This window comes from Telmatherina bonti (assembly GCF_933228915.1).
Source record: "Telmatherina bonti genome assembly, chromosome: 15".
In the NCBI taxonomy this organism is placed as follows: Eukaryota; Metazoa; Chordata; class Actinopteri; order Atheriniformes; family Telmatherinidae; genus Telmatherina; species Telmatherina bonti.
Genome location: NC_136613.1, coordinates 10,479,214 through 10,502,094, shown reverse-complemented (window position 1 = coordinate 10,502,094; position 22,881 = coordinate 10,479,214).

Sequence of the window (22,881 nt, the reverse complement as noted above, 5' to 3'; positions counted from 1 at the left end):
TTTAGAGTTAATGCAGAAAATGTTAAAAAAGGAACCTGCTGCCATGACAAAAAGGCATGTTGTTCCTTTATAATGTGCTACGATTGAGCCACCTGAGGTGAGCCGACTGTTTGCGCAGTTCATAGTTTTCTCCCATCCTGATAAATAATAGCAGCAACATAAAAAAAACATTTTCAATTTCTACGAAACACAGAGGGAAAGGTTGAAAAGTTGCTTGAATTGATCAGCCTGGTTTTGCTCCTTCCGTGATCCAAGGCTTTTTTATTCACAGCTTTTTGCACCAACGATTTTCTCTTTCTCTGCTGTTTAGCGGGAGGAGGGAAATAAACCAAGCCGGGTCGGGGGAATCCTTCCTGCATTTTCTCAGCCATGTTTGCCCTCCAAGTTTCTTCTTCACTTCTTTTTATTATCATTCTAACACGCTATTTATATGCAGGGTGTGGCTATCAGGTATGCTGGAGGAGGAGGAGGGGAGTGGGGACAAGAAGCTTAGGAAATATAAGCAATGAACAACTTTAATTAGTTTAGAAATAAACGTTTGGATTGGTCAGAGTTTTTACAGATTTACAGTAAACTGAGGGGTCTAATTAAATTTCTTTTTGTTCATGATCACAAAATATGTAGACTACGATTAGGACGAGGAAATACTTCACCCAGAGTAAAAATGTCCCTGAGCAAGATTACCAACGATAGCTTAAAGTTTGGCTGAACTAGTTACAGTTGGGTTACTACAATTTGGGATATTTGTCTGTTTTAGGGAAATTTTATCTGTGCTTTGTGAAGGATGAATGTGATGGCTTTGCTGAATTCAGTCATTGAGTTTGTCTCATGCCCATTTATTCAACAATCTGTTTAAGGGTAAATACTTAGCTTTCAGAAGTTATATATTGTTTTAATCTCATTCTGCTGCTATGTTTTCCACTGATTCAGTATTTGTTGTTGAATTTTACACCACAAGACTTTAGTAATGGATGACAGAACACATGACCAAATCCAACCAGTGTATGGAGGGCAGAAAGGCTTATTGCTGGACACACTCATGGCCCATGAGATGTAATAATCTATAGGCTCTATATAACCCATTCAATCTTTCTGCATCTTTTTTTTTTACATCCACAGCAGCCATGAAATTTCCACAAAAGTTTTCCAGGTGTGATGATACGTGTGATGCATTAAACTCTATAGAGAGATCACACAGCCACGTGTGTTGTGTTAATGTGAGGGTTTCCACAATGTGAGGACCGAGTTTCAGGACAGAGAGGCAGAAGAAATACAGGAACAAAGTTTAATTCAGAATATCTGTCAAGCTACAGTGGCAGAAAGGAAAACTGGACAGAGAGGCGCAACAGGACAATCCGACAAAGGAAACTGAGAACCAAGGAGTGTAAATACTGAGAGACTAATAAGGAGCAGGTGAAGTAAATGAGCAAATCAACCAGGTGAGCTGATCAACAGGAAGCAAAATAGAATACAATACACAAAGGAGCTCAACAGGAAAAACTACCAAATTAAATAGGAAACAACAAAAGATTATTCTAAAAAAGAATAAATTCAAACCATGTAAGTGAGTTCTTACACTGTAGTCATGTGTGAAAAAGACATTTAACTATCTAAAGACTTTATATCAGGTATGTTTATGTTTAAAGTCTGCTGCTTAAAACTTTTTTCTTCTTACCTGTTTTGCTTTTTACTCATATGTACACTACTGATGTATCTAAACATAGTTTTCAACTCCAAAATAGTTATTATAAGTCAGCTGCTTCATCCAACATCTCTGATATGCTGCAAAGAATTTAAAAAGCTGAAAAATAATCTCTTAAAAGCTGCAAAACGTTACATTTCGGTCAAGAGGTTTCGTAGCAAGTAAATCAAGCTGTTTAGTGTCGACACTGGGAGGGGACGTAGTCTATACTGGTATTGGTTTCAATAGAAAACGTGGTTAAACTAAACCAGAAACAAACCTCGTAAAGAGAGAAAACAACTGGTGAACATCCACATGAGGAATATGGAAAGAGCTCGTAGGCAGGAAAGGAATCTCTGAGACTCTCTGGGAAGATGCTAATCAGGCACATGAGTTAAGTGTCCCAGCCAGGACCAGAAACAGCTGCTGAGTCATTTCAATATTCATTAGGTCAGATGTTTTTATTATAAACTAAAGTACATCAGGCTTTGAGTCAGATTAAAGAAAACTTCATCAAGTAAATTCTTTCTGTCTTTCTGTCTTTCTACAGTTTGAATTTCTTTTGCTCATCATAAGTATAACACACCCCAGCTCCTATAATCTCCACAGTACACATTTGCATCACTTTCTTCAGGCTTTTGCTGGGTCATCCTTCAGAAGGTGTACAGCAGGTTCCACTGGTAACTTGTTAGTGTTAACTTATTCTATAAATCTACATTCCCAGAACCAATAGCACAATGAGCAGCATGTTAGTCCCATATGTCTTCTGTATGCTCTGTGAAGGGAGGATAATGATGTCAATCCAAATTAGAGTCAAACTTTTCATTTATGTCGCTTTGATCAAGTTTAACTTGGTTCCTTTTCCAATCTGCAACTTCACAGCTGGATGCTACTAAATCCTACACAACTGACCTTCAGTGACTATGATCATGTTAAGATCTAGAGGTGTGATGGCTTTATCAGAGATTGAAGTCCCTGTGTGTGTGCTGTAATCTCAGCCTCTGCTCTGTGTTTTGGCAGCTGCTCCAGCTGTGCATGTATGTTAGTGCACGTGAGGCTCAGGAGACTTCTGTTGGGAGGTGACCTTTCAGATCTTACTCCTCAACAGAAGCTGGCAAACATGTACCGAGATCAAGAGCTTCCTGAGCTGCTGAAGGGCTCCAAGTTGACTTTATGACTGTCAATGTGATATATGGCAGGACTACAGTCCAACACTTAGAGAAGATTTATTTGTATCCATACACAGTGTGAAAAGTAGTTGCAGTTATACACAGACAAACACACACACACACACACACATCTATCTATCTATCTATCTATCTATCTATCTATCTATCTATCTATCTATCTATCTATCTATCTATATATATATATATATATATATATATATATATATATATATATATATATATATATATATATATATATATGTGTGTGTGTGTGTGTGTGTGACACACTTTTCCATTTAATGTAATGAGAAAGTGTGTCCAAACTTTTGACTGGCCTGCATTTCATTTAATTTTCTAAAATTTTAGCCCCACTTCAGCATAAGCATACAGACGCCACTAATGTATGAATAAATTTTCTTATTTTTAAATATACAATCTGATTTGTTTATAGTTTTTTTTTGTTTGTTTTGTTTGTTGTTGTTTTTTTTTTGGGGGGGGGGGAGCAAATTAATATTTATTTATTTATTTATTTATTCGTTCATTCATTCATTCATTCATTCATGATTTTATTTTACTAATTTTTGCACATTTAGACTAATAATGATTAATGTACACAGTCTTTAAATTTACATTCAATTCAATTTAATTTAATTTGAAAAGAAGTGAGATTTTTGGTGTAATTTGATGGTTGGAATATAAAATGTTTTGGCAGGTAGGGTCACAGTTTCAAACAGGGAGGGAAAAAAAAAAGAGAACAATGTCTTTTTTTGTTGTTATTTTTCCTCTACGTCTGCCTGAGCGCTTTGTGCTCATTGCAGGACTGGCTTTTGGACCATGGAGCATGCGTCATCAGGTCTTTGGGTCGGAGCAGGACTCCATCACAGACACCACTGCAGTTTTGCCATGGTTACAGAGGTTTTAGTGCATGGAAACCAAAACAAAAGGAGGCCAGTCAAAGAAAATATTTCCAAGTCTTCTGGAAGCTAAAGACACAAGATGCTGTTGCTGGTTGAGACACAGCTGAGAAGATTACACCATCCAATATGAGACAGTTTTAACAGCTTCAGTCACCTCCGGAGGGAAACACGTCCTAAACAAAGACAGATAGATGGCTAATAATGAAAAACATAACAGTAGTAAAACCCATACCAGGTGCCATTATCACTCTTTAGTTCGAGTTTTGGCTGTTGTGAAACTTTAACCTTTCTGTAATGACATCAGAAGTCCTGGAGCTGTTTTCTTACTGTGCTGATGGCCTCCGCCAGAAATGGTTTCTTATTGGAATGTTTATTCCAAGTGGTGATGATTAGCTGTAAAGTCAGAAAATACACATTTTTATTCAACTTTATTCAGGGTATTTAGACTATTTCTCACACGATATCTGACATCTCTTTTATAGTCATTGTGAGGAGTTTCCATTCATGAGGGTTTGTGGAAAGTCATTTTATTTCTCCAAATGTAACTCAATGCAATTCAATTCAATAAACTTTATTGTGATTGCACAAGTGCAATGAAAGTGACACAGACCCCTCTCATGTTAAAACGATTAAATAAATAATTAAACACATAAATAAAACACAGATACAATACTATGAAAAACAAGACTATTGATAAGATAATGCTAAAAAAGTATGAAAAAGTGACATTTGTCTCACAGGCACTAAAACTGCAGCTAAGATGTTGCTATGTAAAAACAGAGTTCAGTGATGCAACAGCTCGAGGATAAAAACAGTTTTTCAGCCTGTTTGTTCTCCCTTTAAACATCCGGAAGTGTCTACCTGAAGGTAGAATCTAATCACCCATGAGAAACATCTTCTCAATATGAATGTAACCTCAAAGTACTGATGTGTTTGAATAAAACACTTGGACTCATAGTTTTTTGTTTCTTTGAAATGCTGTATTTACAGACAGCTGTGACGGCCGACTTGAAGCTCTGAGATTTGTTTGTTATCCCAAAGTCACGGGGCATTTTAGTAAGGTTGTTCTGGAAACATTCTAATATATGTAAAGAATTATCTTATGCCATTCTATCATTACCAGATTGACCGTATGACCCCAATCATTCCTCTGATATCACCCTATTTGTCCTGAAGAATTTTGATTTGCAGGAATCAGGCATTAAGATAAGATGAGATAGTCTGACTGCACGTGATCCCTGGCTTGAACTCAGTCAAATACCTTCTCTGAACTGTCTTGCTATGTAAGTTTTGTTTCACCTTGTGCACAACCATAAACATGTATTTATATGTAGGGATTATGCTTTTTTTTCTATCTACAAGACAAGGAGTGTCCAGAGTCAAATGTACTCACACATATATCGTCTTTTTGACCTGGAAATGTCAAAAGAAACATAAAACTAAGTGAAAATCTTCAGATTTGAAGAAGCCAAATGTGTACAATAAAAAGCTGATGAAGTAAATCATGACTAATTACAGTCTTCCCGCACATGCACACATAAAATACACTCTAGGACGACATATTTTTAAACTTATGCTTCGTTTGAAGCTTTGAAACTCAATAAAAACACATTGTTTTTGTGTTATCTAATGATGAAAACAGGTATCTGCTTCATCCAATCAGATTTCCTCGCTCCCATGCCGTGAGACTTCTTATATAAGCCAAACATCTTTGAGACTGGCAGGTCTTCGGTCAGGGTCTGGAACTTACTAATTGGATCATGACTCACTCAAGCTTTAATAATACCAGACAGACAGCTGACAAAGGCAAGCAGACAAGGAGTTTTGGAGGCAGAAGGAGATAAGATGTTTAATTAGCGTTTGTTTGTTCAGTCTGCAGTAATGAAGGCACACTTAAGATAAAGTCTCAGCTCCAACAGATCTCACGACTGAATGCTTTTCTTTATATCTGTGTTATTTTAACATGCGTCAGTAAGCAGTAAGCAGCAGTGTTATTGCTATTATTAAACAATCGGAAATTAGCCTTATAATTGGACTTATTTAATTGTTTGAGTTGGGTATTATTAGGTATTATTCTATAAGTTTTATTATTACTTCTAAGCAAGTTGTAAGCTATGTTTATGTTTATCTTTGCAACTTTATGGATAAACAGGGCAGATTTTTGTGATTTGTTTTTTTCTAAAAATGGGTCTTGGTCTAACTTAGATTTTGTTTTTATGATAATGATCTGGAAGTATTTGTTGACAGGAATTTTTTTTAGAGGATTCATCACAGTATCGCTACAAACGAACTGCATGGGGGAGGTCTGTGCTCTCCCGGAGCTTTCATAGTTGGAAAATGGTCTCATGCTCATCCAACAAATCCAACAGTACCTGTCTTATCTTTGTTTTTCCATCAAAATCATTAAAGTTGAGATCACTGTCTGCCCACCTAAAAGAAATTTTAAAAAAAAGAAACCTCTAAGAACATTGTTGCCACATGGCCTTTCATGTGCAAATGCAGATAATTAAGCAGAAACTTCTAACTGGAAAGACTGTCAAATCACTGGCTGGGCTCTTCCACTCATGAAATAAATAGTCCTGCCCCGCTAAAGGAAGATTTACCAGGTGATGATTTTTTATCAGTTCAAAGAGCATGCAGGGAAGACGTTCCTACAGACAGCTGATGTCCTCACCGCCTAAAGTTAGTTAGAAAACTCCAGTCTCTGCTGAGGACTTAAATGAGTTATTTGACATCTGGCAGAAAGCCTCGAGACTCGGATTCCTCCTCTTGGAGGAAGAGGAGGAATGTCCCGGAATGTCCTGTCCTCTGCTCGCACCCTTTCCATCGCATCGCTCTGCCTCTTCACATCTTTGCACCTTCTTTATCTGCTCTCTCTGTCAGCTTTCTGTGAAGCCACAATAACATTTGTAAAAACCATCTAGTTTAACCATCTCAGATGTTTTATGTTCGCACCAATAAAGGCACACTGTAAATCTCCCCCTGTAAGAGTTATAGTCACTGCAGCGAAGAGAAAAGAGGTTTTTGTCTACTGACAAGATTAAATTTGACTACTTTTGTGAATAAATTCAAATTTTATGCAGTGAAAACATGAGCTTGAAGGTCTGAACTAAGCTATGCAACACTTGAATTGGCGAAAACCCAAACATATGTACTGTAAATATATATGCAGACGGATCCTCCTTAGATAAGTAGGTTACGAAGAATTAATTACAAACTATAATGTTTCTCTGACAAAGAACTGGTCATGTACTGCAAAAGTATCACATTGTTCTCTCGTTGTTCACATTGAATTATTAACCTTACAGTAGATTTAGATCGCACAAACTAAACATGGCTTCAGACAAAAGAGGTGTTTTGTTCCAAATGTAATATCGATTGCACTGATTAATGTCATAGATAGAAGATTTACAAGTTTGACCATCATTCCAGGAATAAAACAATAAAAGTAGATATTTCTTAATCATTAAAGAGGGTGTGAGCATCCTTAGAACTGTAGCATGCCAAAAATCATCTAAACACACAGATCCAACTGGTCATTTTCATATATTTGTAGTTTATCCAGTGAAACTCCTGAAGTTATGTTGAGCAGGGGTAATAACATGAAGTAAAAGACTGCCTGAGCTGCATGCGGTCGTCATATGTGCTGGTGAATTTCCAGGTTTCTGATCACTGGATTTCATCTGGAGGGAAAGTGTCTGAAAGCAGCAGCTGTTGGTCATTTTGATAATGAGCAGCTCCTTTCATAAATGATTTTTTGACGTCTGTGTGTGTCTTTTTTTTTTTTAGAAGAGTGCAGCCGTGAGACAGGAAAGCACGTAAGAAAAGACCTACAGTAGGTTTTTTCTGCTTTCTATATCAGTTACATTGAAAATGTTCTGATGATATGTCACGTGCTGATGTCACGCACCTCTGGTAGCTATTTCATTACCTTGAATGTCCACTTCACAGTTTGCACATATAAGTGTCACTGATTACTGACTGCCAAGCATAATAAGATGTATGCCTATTAACGTGATAAAACTCCTGTTCACTCAGTTGTTTTGCCGCTGGCAAAGTCTTTTATAGTGCTGGCACTGGAAGAAGCAAAATATTTTTCTTTCTTTGGAACACACATTGATTTGGCTGACCCTGTTATGCTCCCAACCTGCATCCCGAGGCTGGGAAAATGACTGAGCTGCAGACATGATGGACAAGACCATTACACTACTACAGCAAGGCGTACATTTTATAATGAAAGGGAAATGGTATCGCCCATCCTATTGAAGGTGATATTCTTCATTTGCATTTCTGCAAGTGAGAAAGCAAGACTTTTTACTTTGGTGGCATCATAACAAAGATGCCTTTTTACTCTGGTCTTCTTCATTTAGTTTAATCATCATGTGCAATGAACATTACTGCTGCAAAAATAAACAATGCATGGTGACATATGACTTATGGAGCTCTTGGATGACTGCTGTGCTGGTTTCAGATGTATCCTTGCTACAATACATCTGATTGAAATTTAATGGATATCAAACAGTTTGATATCAACTTGTGCACAAACCTTTTAATGATATTTTACTTTGAGTCAGGTGTGTTGCAACAGGTATACATCTAAAATCTGCAAGACTTTGACTGAAGAAGTCCAGGGTCAGTTATCTGACATGCACTTGGTTGATAACACAGATCATCAATTCAACACCAGTGTTAGCTTTGTGTGTTTTAACTTTTCTCGTTTAAATAAGGACATAATTTGTGTGTTTTAGGATTTTCAAGAATTTGTCTGTCAAGCAGGTAATATGTTAGCCTTTGAGTTAATTTGTTATTCCAACGTCTGCCACATGCCGCTGGTTTCACTGTATAAATGATTATGCAGTCAGTTGATGGACACTCAGAGCTGTGAAGATTAGCCTGCAGGCTTAAAAATACTGAGTGTAAAAGCTGGTAAAGTCACAACAAAACTGTTCTGACTCCAGAAGACAAACTGTTTCCCACTCATAATTATAAGTGGAAACCAGCGGTAAGATGGGGAGTGCTGTGGTATTTCATACACTTCAAAATAAATCAGGATGTGCATGTTTTTATGGTACACTGAACTCACCTGCCAGACAGGGTGCAATCAGTCCACACACCAACACCTCTTAGAAATCTTGTTTTGACCCCAAAGTCTCAGACTATGTGGATACTGAGTAGCTGCCAGTCTCATATACGTTAATGTTATTAAGAATTGGAAGCTGTTCCTTTTGTTATTAAAACCTCAATATCCCTATAAATGTCTGACATCACTCGTCCAACTCTTGTCAAAGACCAGTGCTGGAGGACAGGGGGACTATTTTTATACACAAATGCACAAAAAGATGGGGGTTTTTTTTGTTTATTTGTTTGTTTTTTGTTTGTGGCTCTTTTTTTCTTTGAAGAAACAATGGAGGATATTAGATAAAATAAAAACTTTAATGTATTAGATACTTGGATAGATCACATATTGATAGATTTAGGAGATTTATTGGTCTTATTGGTAAGAACTAATGAAAACTTGGAGTTTTAGGATGGAACAGATTTTCAGAAGTCCACAAAAGTCCAGAAGTAGAAGTCACATTTCCTGCTTTAATCACCGTGAAACTAAGCAAACTGTTTTCAAACACTTAAATGAGATTGTCACAAAGCAGTGGTGAGGACCCAAACACAGACCATGAGGCAGGATCCATCCATCCATCCATTTTCCTAACTGCTTAGTCCAGTTCAGGAAGCTGGAAACTATCCCAGCATTCATTGGGAGAGAGGCAGGGTACACCCTGGACAGGTCGCCAGTCCATTTCAGGGCCACACAGAGAGACAGACACCACCACAACAGAGATGTTTCATACAAATTCACACAGAAAACACAACAAGACACAGGAGGAATGGATAAGCTAAATGAAACCAGGTGAACAAGAAACAAGGCTAGACAGAAAACACAAGAAAAACTACAAAATAAAACAGAAAATCTGAACTAAAGACCACACAGAAACTCCACACAATGTCAGGCATCTTACACTTTAAAGGTGGAGTATGTAAGATTTTCAATATTTTCAAAATAAATTAACTAATAAAATAACTGCAATCATAGTTAGTTTTTTTTTAAACAAGTAGGTTCCAGTCTCTCCATATTTGATGCGTTATTAAATTACAAGTTTAATTAATGGTAAGTAACAAAAAGCACTTTTTTTTACTGGTAGGCAACCATTTAAGAAGGGTCTTTGTTTATTAATTAAACTTGTAATTTAATAACACATCAAATATAGACAGACTGGAACCTACATATTTTTTAAAAAAAAAAAAACTATCTAATTATGATTGTAGTTATTTTTTTAGTTAATTTATTTTGAAAATATTGAAACTCTTACATACTCCACCTTTTAAGGACTTTGTAGGATTTCATGCTACTTATTACAGGTAAAAGCTAAATGTTCTGGAGAGATTCTTTTTCTACCTGCAGCACTTGAAACAGTAAAGAAAAGTAAGAGGAGGAAAGACAAGTAATGCGCCTAAAGACTTAAGATCTCTTGCCAGTCTCCATTATCATGAAACTGTAAACAAGTACTGGATAACCCTTCACCCTGAGGCTCGGCGTGTTTGAAACCACAGCGACTTAGCAGCTAAGGCTCTGGTTACCGTCACAACGCTTCAGCTGACGACATTTTATGAGAGCAAGCATGCAATATTTCAGATTTACACCTGGGTTAGCACCAGTTTTGTGTCCCATATGAACCTTAAACCCTCCCTGCATAAACAGTTTGCTCATTCACTCGACTGGCAGACCATCCACGACAGTGTTGACACAGTAATGATTGAACAAGACCGAGGGGATCCGGTGTAAATTTCACACATACCACAAGCTTGATCACCACGTGATCAGATTTTTGAAAAGTGGGATGTCAATGTTATTCTTGTATATTAAGGACTGGCTCAGCTCACACTGGACTACACAGAAACTACACACATCTTCAGAGCAAAGACAGACTTTGACATTTGCAGGTTTCTTTCCATTTCATGACGAGACGTGACGGTATGCTTGCAAGCACACAACCCATGCACAAAGAACATGCTCAGAAGCCTCATACCTGCACGTAAAAGCCAGAGCAATGTCCTAAAAACCTACATTTTCCCTATACGTCATCTCTAATTATGGGATATTTATTACTCAGATAAAGAGCTTAATTTATTCCTTCTCAGGGGAGCTTTAAAACGAACATGAGCAGTCACAGGTGACGGCAGACCTGCACATGAAATATGAAATGGGGCCCTTCAGGTGAATATAAAATAGATTAAGTTTCACTGCTTATTATAGCTCTGGAGCTAAATCTTTATTCCCAGAAAGAAGGGGGAAAAAAAGAGGTTTTTTTGGAGGTTTAGTCATGTGAAAACTTACAGAGCTGGAAGTTGAAACACCGTTAACATCCAAAAAAATAAATAGAAATAAAAAGAATAAAGAAGACTCAGTTAGATGTCAAATTAGAATTTGAACAAAAATCACTTAAATGTCTTTTCTCACTTGAAATGCATCTTCAAGACAGTTTTTGAAGGAAATCAGACCTTTCTGTTCCTTTAATTGTCCACATTTAACAGGCTGTTGTTGCAAAATCATTTTCTCATCATGAAATTAGGTTTAAACTTGGATTTTGCTCAGATTTAATTGTAACTATGAGAGAAAAACTGGCTGCAAAACACAGTTGACATCATTTAAATTTCCTTTGATGCATAAAACTTTTTTCCAAAGTGATCAGTCTTTCCATCCGGCACAGAAATGGGAACGTTGTTGACTTTTTTTTTTCCTTTTCTCATTGTAAAACAGCTGACAACAATAAATGGGAGACGTCATCTGGATTAGTTTTAGAGAGCTGCACACATTAAAAATCATCATAACTGGGACATAAAAGAAAGTTATATGAGTCTTACATGAATTAAGAATTTTAACAACCAAGCTGCAAAACAAAACATTTTAACTGAAAAATGATCATAATATGAGTAAATCTGAGTGACTTCTTTACTGCACTCCTACCAAAAACGGTGGGATCACCGGCCACATATTTCAAACTTTGTCTCATCAGATTTAAGATTTTTTTCTTGACTGAAAGTCATTAAGGGACCTCCTGATTTCGATCCATCAACATAATACAATACAATACTACTTTATTTATAAGGCACTATAAAAAAAAACAACAATGTTGACCAAAGTGCCACATTGTGGGGGGTTAAAAAGAAACAGAATAAGTAGCATACATTAGGACAACTTAAAAAAAATTCAGACATCTAACATAAACCCACTGTGTTCTACATGCGAGTTGGATCTTGGACTAGAGTTCCTCATTGATGGCTCACCAAACAGAAACATTCATGTTGTGGTTGGTGACCATTAATCACACGATCAATATGTCATGATGTGTGTTTTGTATCTTAGTTCTGGTTTCCTGTTTTAGTTTGTCAGTTAGATTCATCTGGTCTCATTAGTTTCAACCATTTCACCTGTGTCTTGTTCTGGTTCAGTCTTTATACCCCTTGGTTTCTGTTCCCAGTGGCTGGTCCATTGTTTGTGTGTGCATGTGTTTAGTCCTGTCCTCCTGTATCTGTGTACCCTCAGTTTTTGTTTTTGGAAGAAATGCTCTGACTATGCATCTCTGGCTCCTGTTTCCTGCATTTGAGTCCTCACTCACTTTGACCACAGCCATGATTCAATATGCCTCAAATCTGGACCATTTTTTCTTTGTGACCTCCAACATTTGCTTTTTAACATGATAATTAGGTGAAAAATATCTGGAAGCAAACCCCAGATCTCCTTTAAATAGACCAGTGGCCTGTTGACGACATGTCTGACGCGGGGTTCAATCCCAGATTCCTCTGTTTGGCAGCCAACTCTCAGAAGTTTCTGATTTTCACACCATAAACCTTTTTCTGAGAGGTGTGTGTGTCTTCATGTGAGGATCTTAATTAGGCGTGTAAAATCTTATATCAACCATAAAGTCTGTTCAGAGCAAAGAAAGCATGAATTAGCCGATGTAATTAAGATGAACCTACAGCTAGGCGTGTTTACAGAAACTCCAGACTGGATCCCATCACCGTAGATTCCCTCCAATGATATCACTGCATGTTTATTTTTGTCCAGTTTGTTTTCTCAAGTTTCCATTACCACATTTTCGTTCTCTGTCCTCTTGCTTTTGAATGCTCCACTCTAACATTTTGTAAAGACTTTTACTTCATGTAGGAGGACATATGTGTCCTTCAGAGCAACAGTTCTTCTCACACACTACAAATATATTAAGATATAATTCAGAAGCCTAAAGCTTCATAATTCAGAATATTTTATTAAATTCCATCATTTTATGAGCATGGCCTCACACTAAACTCAGCTTTGTTGTCACTGTATACAGTGTTATGTTAGAGCAACACATTCGTGCCCTCAGGACACTGGCGTTACAGAGCTAGCCAATGATGGAGAGTCTCATTAATCTAATTTATTATTGCCATCATCACCCTGGAAAATAAACTTTCTGACTCTGTTAACATTAGCCAGTGCTCTGGTTTACTGCCAACAGGGTATTAGTGATCTGGCTTTGAGTGCTAATGAGACCCCTTTTTCTGAACTTCAGAAAAACTAAATATTGTGTTTCAAAACTCTGCTAGCAGCTGAATGCTCTTAGTGCAATGTTTCTGAAGTCCAGCCAAAGACGAGGAATCCGCCATCTATCTGGATTTATAAATGTCCTTAACATTTTCATCTAAAAGCCAGGGATTAAAGGTTTTAATACAGAATTACTCAATGAAAGAAAAGGGAAGAGGTTGACCTCAGAATCTATGTAAACCACTCTTTGGATTTTCACCTACACAGGCGACACATCACTCAGAAAAACGGGGAAAATGTTCATTATCATAGTATGAAAATCTTTTCTTTATTTATATCTTTTTTGTGTGCAGTATGGCACAAATGTAACACATAGAAACACCACTTGGAAATTGGAAAAAGTCAGATTCACGGGTTTGCACCTTGGTTTTAACTTAAAGTAACAAGTGAGCAACAATAAGTTATAGGTAGATCCTTTGCGATTGTATTAACCTTTATATTGTAACTGCTACGTGGCTCTCAGCTTTCTCTGACTAAATTTAAGCAAGATGCTTGTTTTGTGTCTACAGCTCTGGAAAGAAAGACCTCTGCTAATTATTCTTAAATCAGCATCTCTGTGTATTACTACCAAAAATGGTTCAAAGGTTCTAAATAAGCATATCTTTCTCCTTTAAAATGATAACAAAACTACAGTGTGGCAGAGAGAGAAAACTAATTTGAACCGAAAGCAATGACCACAAACTTCATCAGTCAAGAACCATGGGCAAGCATCATGTGACCGTCGAACACAGTGGGAAACTGAGGCTGGGATGAAGTAAAGTTGGAAACAGGCTTCGAGCAGGACTGGAGTCATGCAAAACTCACCTTGAACGGTGAGAGGCAAAGACCTCAGGCTAAAGGTTTGATCAAGACTACAGGAACTGGACAGAAGAATGGCGTATGGTCGTTTTCTCTAAATCCAACTTCCAGTTCTTCCCAACATTGTTTTATGGTTAGACGGAGACCCAGTAAGGCCTTAAGAGTCTGATGTCTCATAATATAGCAGTGAAGATAAGGAGGTGCTTCAATGAAAATTGAGTCATGACAATTTTATTGATCCCAAAAGTGCAATTTATTTGTAGCTCTCCACAACAAGCATCAAGAAACATTTAAGAAATAAACAAGACAAACAAACAAAAGAAAACTCCAGACCAGAATCCTAGATAATTAAAAATCCACTGTCAGAGTTCAACAGTCGAAAGGCTAATGGAATAAAAGACCTTGATAAACAATTTTTATTTATTTTTTTTTTATTTATTTTTTTTTACCAAATTGTTTATTAAGGTCTTTTATTCTTTTATATAAAAAACAAACAAACAAACAAAAAAAAAACTATTTGGTTTGATCAAGGGATCAAGGTAGCAGCGATTACAAGACATTATCATAAATTCATCCAGCATAATGGGATGGGGTTGCCTGAATAAGGCCTTTTTTTAACCTGAAACTCCCAGAGTTAACTCAAATCTCTCCATTTGACAACACGCATCTTTGAACCAAGCCCATAGACTGTATATAAAGAGATGGACGGAGTCTCCGTGACGTCACCCATAGGTTTCTGAAGAGCTGAATTGAAGCTCGGTGAGCGGTTCCTACCGTCACCATGTTGGCAGCATCATGCACGACGTCTCGCCCGGAAAATACAAATATGGGCAAAGAGGTGGAGCTGAGAGGGGGGCCATGAACGTCATGGTGGATGATTGACATCGAGCGAACTCCGAGCTTTCTGTAGCTAAAAGCTAACCGAGCTAACTCTGAGATAACGGGAGCTAACCAGCTAACGGAGGTAAGCGGGCTAAAGTCACATTGTTAACCAGCTAAAAACCGCAGTTGTTCTACGTTCTTCTGACTTGAAACCTGAAATTGGTACCTGTCAATCAAAAGGAGACACCCCTAAATTTGCTGAACTTCGAGATTAAATTACTTTTAAACAGGCGAGTTAGAAAAAAATTCACTCCCCCCACAGTTGTCATGAAGGTAAACCTGACCTCTTAAACATAAAATGGATTTTTGAACCAGGCTGTAAACATGTTTATTTCTGCTGTGAAGTTGGCCTTTTTAACATGGGAGTCTATGGGGATTTGCTCTGTTTTGGAGCCCGCCCCTAGTGGATGAAGGGGGAACGGCAGTTTTATGCACTTCCGCATAGGCTTCACTTTTAACCCCTCGAGGTTGCCACTTGGTCAATCCTTATGATGTTGCTCAGGATGTTCCTACCCTAACAGAAAATCTGTGAAACCAAAAGATGAAAGAAAAATAAAATACTTTCAATGAATCAACAGTAAAAAGTGCATTAAATACACTTAGGAACTCTAAAAGGATCCAGGATCCACAATAAAAGGAAATTCTTTTCTGACTTCTTTTGACCACAGACATATAAAATCATGCATCATACCCGGTACTTATAAGACTCAACATCCTGAACCACTTTACCATCAATAACGCTTGGTAAAGCCACATACAAGATTGTCCTAAAACATTTACCTCCTTATGCTAAGACTGTGCTCCGCTACTCAAATGGATCATAGCAGGACAATCCTCCATGCCACACAGCCAGCAGAACCAAGGTCTGGATGGAGGATCTCTGCATCAACAACCTGTCATGACCAGCTTAGTCTCCAGATAAAGGAAGGTGGATGGTCGGAAACCATCAAGCAAAGCTGAGCTGTTTGATTTTTTTTGCAGAAGGAGTTATAGACAGCTACAACAGCAATGAACTGCATGATTATATTCACAATGGACGGTTGAGGGGTTTGACAAACATGTTTACAAGTAGAGAATGAGCAGATCCATCTCTTTCCTGATTTATAAACACTGTGGAAGTCAATGGTACAAAGACATCTGCTGTGACCCAACATACAATGATGCTAGACACGGTGATTATGATGGGATTCTGTAAAGTGGCTCCTGAACAAGCACTCAGAGGAAAATGACACTCAAGCGCGCTTATTCATATCTCATCAGTGCAGGTCAGACGAATGATCATTTTGACAGCAGAATTTAAATAGCGAGATGGGATTGTGTTCAAAAGAAGAATTTATTTAAATATTACAGTAGATACAGTACATAGACAAAAAGTTTAGATATTGTATATAACTGTGGTTTAGACACACCCAGTAAGACTGGGTAGTGGGACTCTCACCAGCATCGAGTTGGCAGGCTTCATTTGTTTCATGTGTAACCTTTTAGGTTTACTGTCCATACTTTTCCTGAGGTGTTGACTGTTATGAAAGAAAACAGGGTCCAGGGAGCTGTAAGCTTGAGCAGGTGATGTGGTCTTAGTGCTCTTTGTCTCCTGTTCAATTTTACCTTAACTGGAAGATTGCAAATTGTATTGGGTTTATCCCAGCTTTGTCAAGGATCAAGGCAGTGAGAGTTCGGGAAGTAGGATCCAAATTCAGGACTGACACAAACACCAGAGGCAGATGCAACACAGACTGACATAACAGCAAGTGTTGCAATTATTATTTTCAATTTCCTGAAGTTCCATTTTGCTAACTTAAAGCTGTTTTGGTGTTTTATTTTATCTTTATATGCATTTCAATCATTGGTCTTCATTTGTCCTATGTTGAAGCACTTTTCCTTCTCCTACATTCATTATACAGCATTAAGGTGAGGTAGACGTCAGGTAGTCAGGTAGGCGGGACAATTACAAACCAGAAAACAGGTGAGCAGAAAGTAAATGAAACAGAATAAACAATGGGATGGACTAGAGAATAAAACAGAAAACACAAAAGATGTTAGACCAGATGGGAACTACAAAAAACAACAGAAATCCTCAAGAATTGATCGAAACTCATAGACCTTCACGAGATTTTGGAGGAAGTGTGTGCTTTACATTTTTAGCACCAGCTAATAAATAAATATGGCTCTCTGCCACCATTGCTGTCATGGTGAAGAAGGAACTGAACCAGAAGGCGAAGGTCTCAATTTACCAGTCGATCTATGCTCCTACCCTCACCTATGGTCATGAGCTGTGGGTCGTGACCGAAAGAACGAGATCTTGTATACAGGTGGCTGAAATGAGTTTCCTCCGCAGGGTGGCCGGGCTCTCCCTTAGAGATAGGGTGAGGAGCTCGGTCATCCGGGAGGGGCTCAGAGTAGAGGTGCTGCTCCTCCACATCGATAGGAGCTAGTTGACATGGCTCAGGCATCTGGTTAGGATGCCTCCTGGACATCTCCCTGGTGAGGTGTTCTGGGTACGGCCCTCCTGAAAACCCAGGACACGCTGGAGGGATTATATCTCTTGGCTGACCTGGGAACGCCTCGAGATCCCCCCCACAGAGTTGACAAATGTGGCTGGGGAGAGGGAAGTCTGGGCTTCCCTGCTTAGGCTGCTGCCCCAGTGACCCAACCCTGGATAAGCGGCAGAAGATGAATGGATGGATGGCTCTCATGGAAAATGGGACATTGATTTCAATTTTCAAATTATTTTAACCCATAAGAACCCAGTGTGACGTGATACGTCCAGTTTCTGAGACTTTGGCAAAAACTGCTCCAAACCCTGTGGAACACAACTTAATTTTGTCTTCTGCTCCTTAAACGCCACTACAAGACAGAAGATTACACTATAAAAAAATTTGAAATATCACATGGTAATAAATAGTAAATATCTGTAAAGATTTTTGGTACTTTTTTTTATTTATAATTTGTTAAAGGCCTCATATTCAAATAATTGGACTCATCTGATTATTTTCTTATTGGCTGAGTCTTTATGGATTAAGACGGCAAAAGGTGAGTTAAGGATATGAGAAATTCTTTTTTTAAGCATTTCCCAAAGTAAATCTGGATCACCTCATTCATCAGCTGTTTAATTAAAGTTCTGTGCTGTCAAAATGCAAAAAATCCCATTTTGTTGTCTTGTTTAGCAGTGTTTGCTGAATCGGTGTTGACACACAGTGGGGAAGTTCACTTTATCAGATATTATCTGGTATTTCTACCAAAAGGTTTTTCATTACACTTATCTTAACTCTGAGCTGGGGGAAAGAGGTGAGACTAAATTAAAAATAAACAGTGAAAAAAGAAAGAATGGAAAAAATAACAAATCATAATTTCAGAGTAAAGCTCTGTTTAACAGCTAGGAGGGGTCTTGGTTGTTTTTGGCTCACTGCAGTAATCTACCCGTGTCAGCCATTAATAAACAGCTGGCTTATCATTGAGCTCCGTCCAGTAAAGTGTCAAAACAAGTGGGTCAGAAAATGCCTCCAACTTATTTTGTTCTTGTTTTTAGCGAATGCTTTAATTAAATCTGATACATATAGACACCAGAGAGAAGGATGAAGAAAATATCTGCCTCCGTAAGATATGTTTAGATAGCAGTTTTCATGTTTTAATTTGTTATTCATGTTACTTGTGTCTACTGAGGGGATTTTTTTTCTTCCTAAAACTTCATAATTGCTTGTTTCAAATGATTGAGCAGCATTTTTAGAGAAATACATTCTCTTTATATACATTCTTTTATTTTATCGGTTTAATTTTGCAGTGATATTATACCTAAATAAACATAACCATAAATGTACCAGAGTTATCCTTAAGGCTATTCTTTATTTGTAGTTTCTGAACTCTTGTATCTTTTCCTCTGTGTTCCACATCAACTTTTAGAAATGTGTGATTTCTCATGTTTATAAGCTTTAACTTGCAGTGAAACACATCTACATTTAATTACAATAAATTCAGATTAGATGTATTTGCAATTTTTAGTTATTTTGTTTATTCATTCATTTATTACATATCATCTCCACTACATTTCACAATTTCAGTCTCTAGATAAAGTTTACAGTTTTTGTCCACTGACAACCACATCTCTTAAAACAATGGGACAATGTCAGCTAAAGTACTGTAAGAAAGTTACATGTCCAACATTTACAGGCCTCATTGCACTGACTGAAAGTTTATTATGCATTATTATTATTATCAATTATTATGAATTATTATTATTATTATCATTATTATCATAATCATCATCATTATTATTATTATTATTATTATTATTATTATTATTTGATGCAGCTGCATAATGGTTGGCACTGTAGCCTCACAGCAGGGGCCTTGCCTTAAAAGATGACCTTTCTGTGTGGTTTTAGCATGTTCTCCCCATGTACGTGTGGGTTCTACTCCGGCTTCCTCCTACCATCCAAAGACATGCATGTTATGTTAACTGGTTTCTCTAAATTGCCCTTAAGGAGCAAGTGTGAGCATAAATGGTTGGTTTTCTCTCTGTGTTGGCCCTGTGATGGACTGGCGACTTGACCAGGGTGTGACCTGCCTCTCACCCAATGATGGCTGGGAAAGGCTCCAACTTCCTGCGAGCCTTAGTTGGACAAATTGGTTCAGAAAATGATTGACTGGATTACTGTAGCTAACCACAAGTTTCTAAGTTATGACTTAAACTGAAGTTCTTTTCACAAACACAAGACCTTCCAATGATTCAGATATCTGCTGGGGCAACATTGGACACAGTTAAAACAATTATGTTAATCTGACAATAATTCTCCAGTGTACAAGATGTCATATTTACAAGCTTTATCAAGGCAACACTACACAAAAAAAAATGCTGTGGATGGCTGAATCTTATCTATTTAGTTTTTGCTGTGTATGACGTTGGAAAGTGTTTTTTTTAACCTTTGAATCAGAGTCATGCCTTCAATGTGTTAGAGATCACTCAAACAGTAAATAATAAACTTGTGTAAAAATGTTTCCCTGTCCTCTTAACTTAAAATATGTCAGCATAAACTATCCCACCAATATCTTTGACTGTGACAACTGACAGACAGCTTGAGGACTTATTAGGGATTTATTTTGAAATTTGATTAGGTTTCCTTATTCTTTTTTTAAGCAGGGCTGTGCCATTAGCACCTTGCTAACATCTAGAGCATCCATTTTCTTTATGACTCACTGTGAAGGAGTGCGCTGACCTCAGACAGTAAAGGGAAGCAGGTGATTTAAAGCTGGGTAAGTCAGACGTCTATGAGATGGAATCTGATGTATGCGATGACCTCACCCTCCAACACCTGGATCTGAGATTCAGCTCAAGGTTTGGGTCATACATTTAAGTGATGATGGAAATTTGTATGTGCTTTAGCTACCTGTATTTGTCTTCATGCACATTTGCAGCAAGGTGTGAAGTCAATAATTCAACTGTGACTGTGTCAGCAACCCTCCTCTCCACCTTATTTACCTTCTTCTGTCTCATCTTACTGCCAAGCCGCTCACTGTCTCCAGTGGGATCGTACACTTGTGTGTGCATACTCTTCTGAAGTTAAAAGAAATAAAGTGAATAAAATAAAGGTGCAAAAAACAACCTTTTGTGCAGATAGTCGGGTTAGGTGCGTCCTGAATCTCAAGTTTCTTCCACAGTTGTCACTGCTGAGTTTCCGCTTTTCACTTCAACCACAAAACGTAGAAATGCAATTTAAAGGCTTTAAGAGTGTGGGAGGGTACAAACGATTACCTAGATATGTTTCTACAATTTCCACACTCCTAAATGGTATTTAGATGAACAATTTTAGTCTCATCCATGCAAGAATTTATAGTGCAAGGTGCTCTTTTTAGCCCTCCATCCTTTGATGCAGCAACCATTTGGCATCACTATGGAATCAGATTTGTTTCAAGCAAAACTTTTTAAAACTCAAGCAAAAAACAACAATTAGAACCAAAACTTTCTAAAACTTAAGTAAAATACATGATCTCAAAATCAAAAATTATCATCATGAAAACTATCAGGCTTTTATTTGCTTAAATAGAGTAGTTTTGTTTGTAGTTTTCTCTTCCTCTTTCTCTCTTCTCGCTATTTTGGTTGCACTTCACAGTCTTTGGTTTTGATTCTCGATTGTTTGGTTTCATTTCTGACAAACCTTTCATGGGCGGGCTCTTTTCAGGGGCGCATTCCGATTGGCTGGTGAGTTTTTGAGTGACCCAGCTGTCGCCCAGATGTCGCCCAGATGTTGTTTAAACCCTTTGTATATGTATGCCAAATTCAGCTTTGAGTTATGTTTACACCCATGTCTGTTTTATCACCAAGTGGGCAGTTTGCATCAGTTTCTAGATACAAGTCTGTGTGCTGAAAAGTAAAAGTGGCTGAGTTAATGAGGATTCAGAAGTGAACAGTTAACTCATCTTTTAATGGTTTTAAGGATGTTTACATTGTTATGGTTAAGCAGCACAGATGAATGCTGATGATTAAAGAAAAAAACCATTAAACAATAACAATTCCACAGTTTCAAATTCTTTGTCAGAGAATCTGAAGTCGTTTTAATTTTATCTGGATACCAGAATTTACAGAACTTTGCATTCCTATTAAGAATAACGATAAAGTGAAGATGATTGAAATATTTAAAAACGTGTGTGCATTTGTGATTTTACAAATGAGCAGTGTGCTTTGGTTAAAACAAGTTCTGTTTGACATTGGTGTGGTTTCATTTGAACTGAATTGAGGTCTGTTGTTTGGAGTCAAAGACAAACACACTACAAGCATTAATAAGCAGAAACTTCTACATTTTCAGCTCAATTCTGAAACTATTCGGTGAATGATCATTGATGAGTGGTTATTAACACATTTGTGTGTGCAGTGAATAAATCAGAATGTAAAATTATTTCTGTTTGTTCTTTTGGATTAGATTAGAAGATTAACTAAATTCCTATCTATGCATCAGTACAGAAGATGGTGGTGATAAAACTTAAGCAATTTACCAGCTGAGCTTCTGGAAGGATGAGCAGCAGACCCTGACAAGGTGAACTACATGTAGTAGGAAAGTTCAGTAAGTAGCCAGGTACATTTCTCACAATCCACTTGGCAAATGCTTGCTTTCTGGTCACCATGATGGATAAACTGCTGCACCTTTACATATTTAGTGAATATATGGTATATGGTGAATAGTTTCACCACTAATAGTAATCACCACTTTATTGTTAGGAAAAATTTTCAAATGCAACAAATTGTTATACTATCATATTTTTTGCAGCAGTATGTATAATACCTACAAATCAGAGAAATGGGGTTTTAAAAGACCTCAGCTAAAAGGAAAATAAGGGACCCAATGGATATTGCCCTGAAATTTCAAGTGATGGTTTTCTGCTCAGTGTCCTGTGCATCTTCTGGATTCTGATCAATATCCAACTCATTTTCTTTGAACTTGCAGCCAAATACTAAAATCTAATTAGTAAGTGGTCAAAGAAACACCAGCAGTAATTAAATGATTCAATCAAACAAAGCTGGGTTTGTCGGCCTGTTCCTGCTCTACTCACTGCACTGCTTCCATAGCTGCTGCTATAAACACCACCTAACTCATGGACAATGTACGGTTAACATCAGTATTTGTTGCAATGTGTGCACTGCATTAAACTCTTTGCTTGAATATTAACAGTTAACCCTGATTCACTGAAAAATGTAAACAGCTTTCTTTGCCAAGAAAGAGGCCTGCAGATCAGGGGACTGGATCCTGTAGCTTTCAGCTGGGGACTTTTCATGCTCTAATAAGGAGCACAAACTGCCATACATGTCCT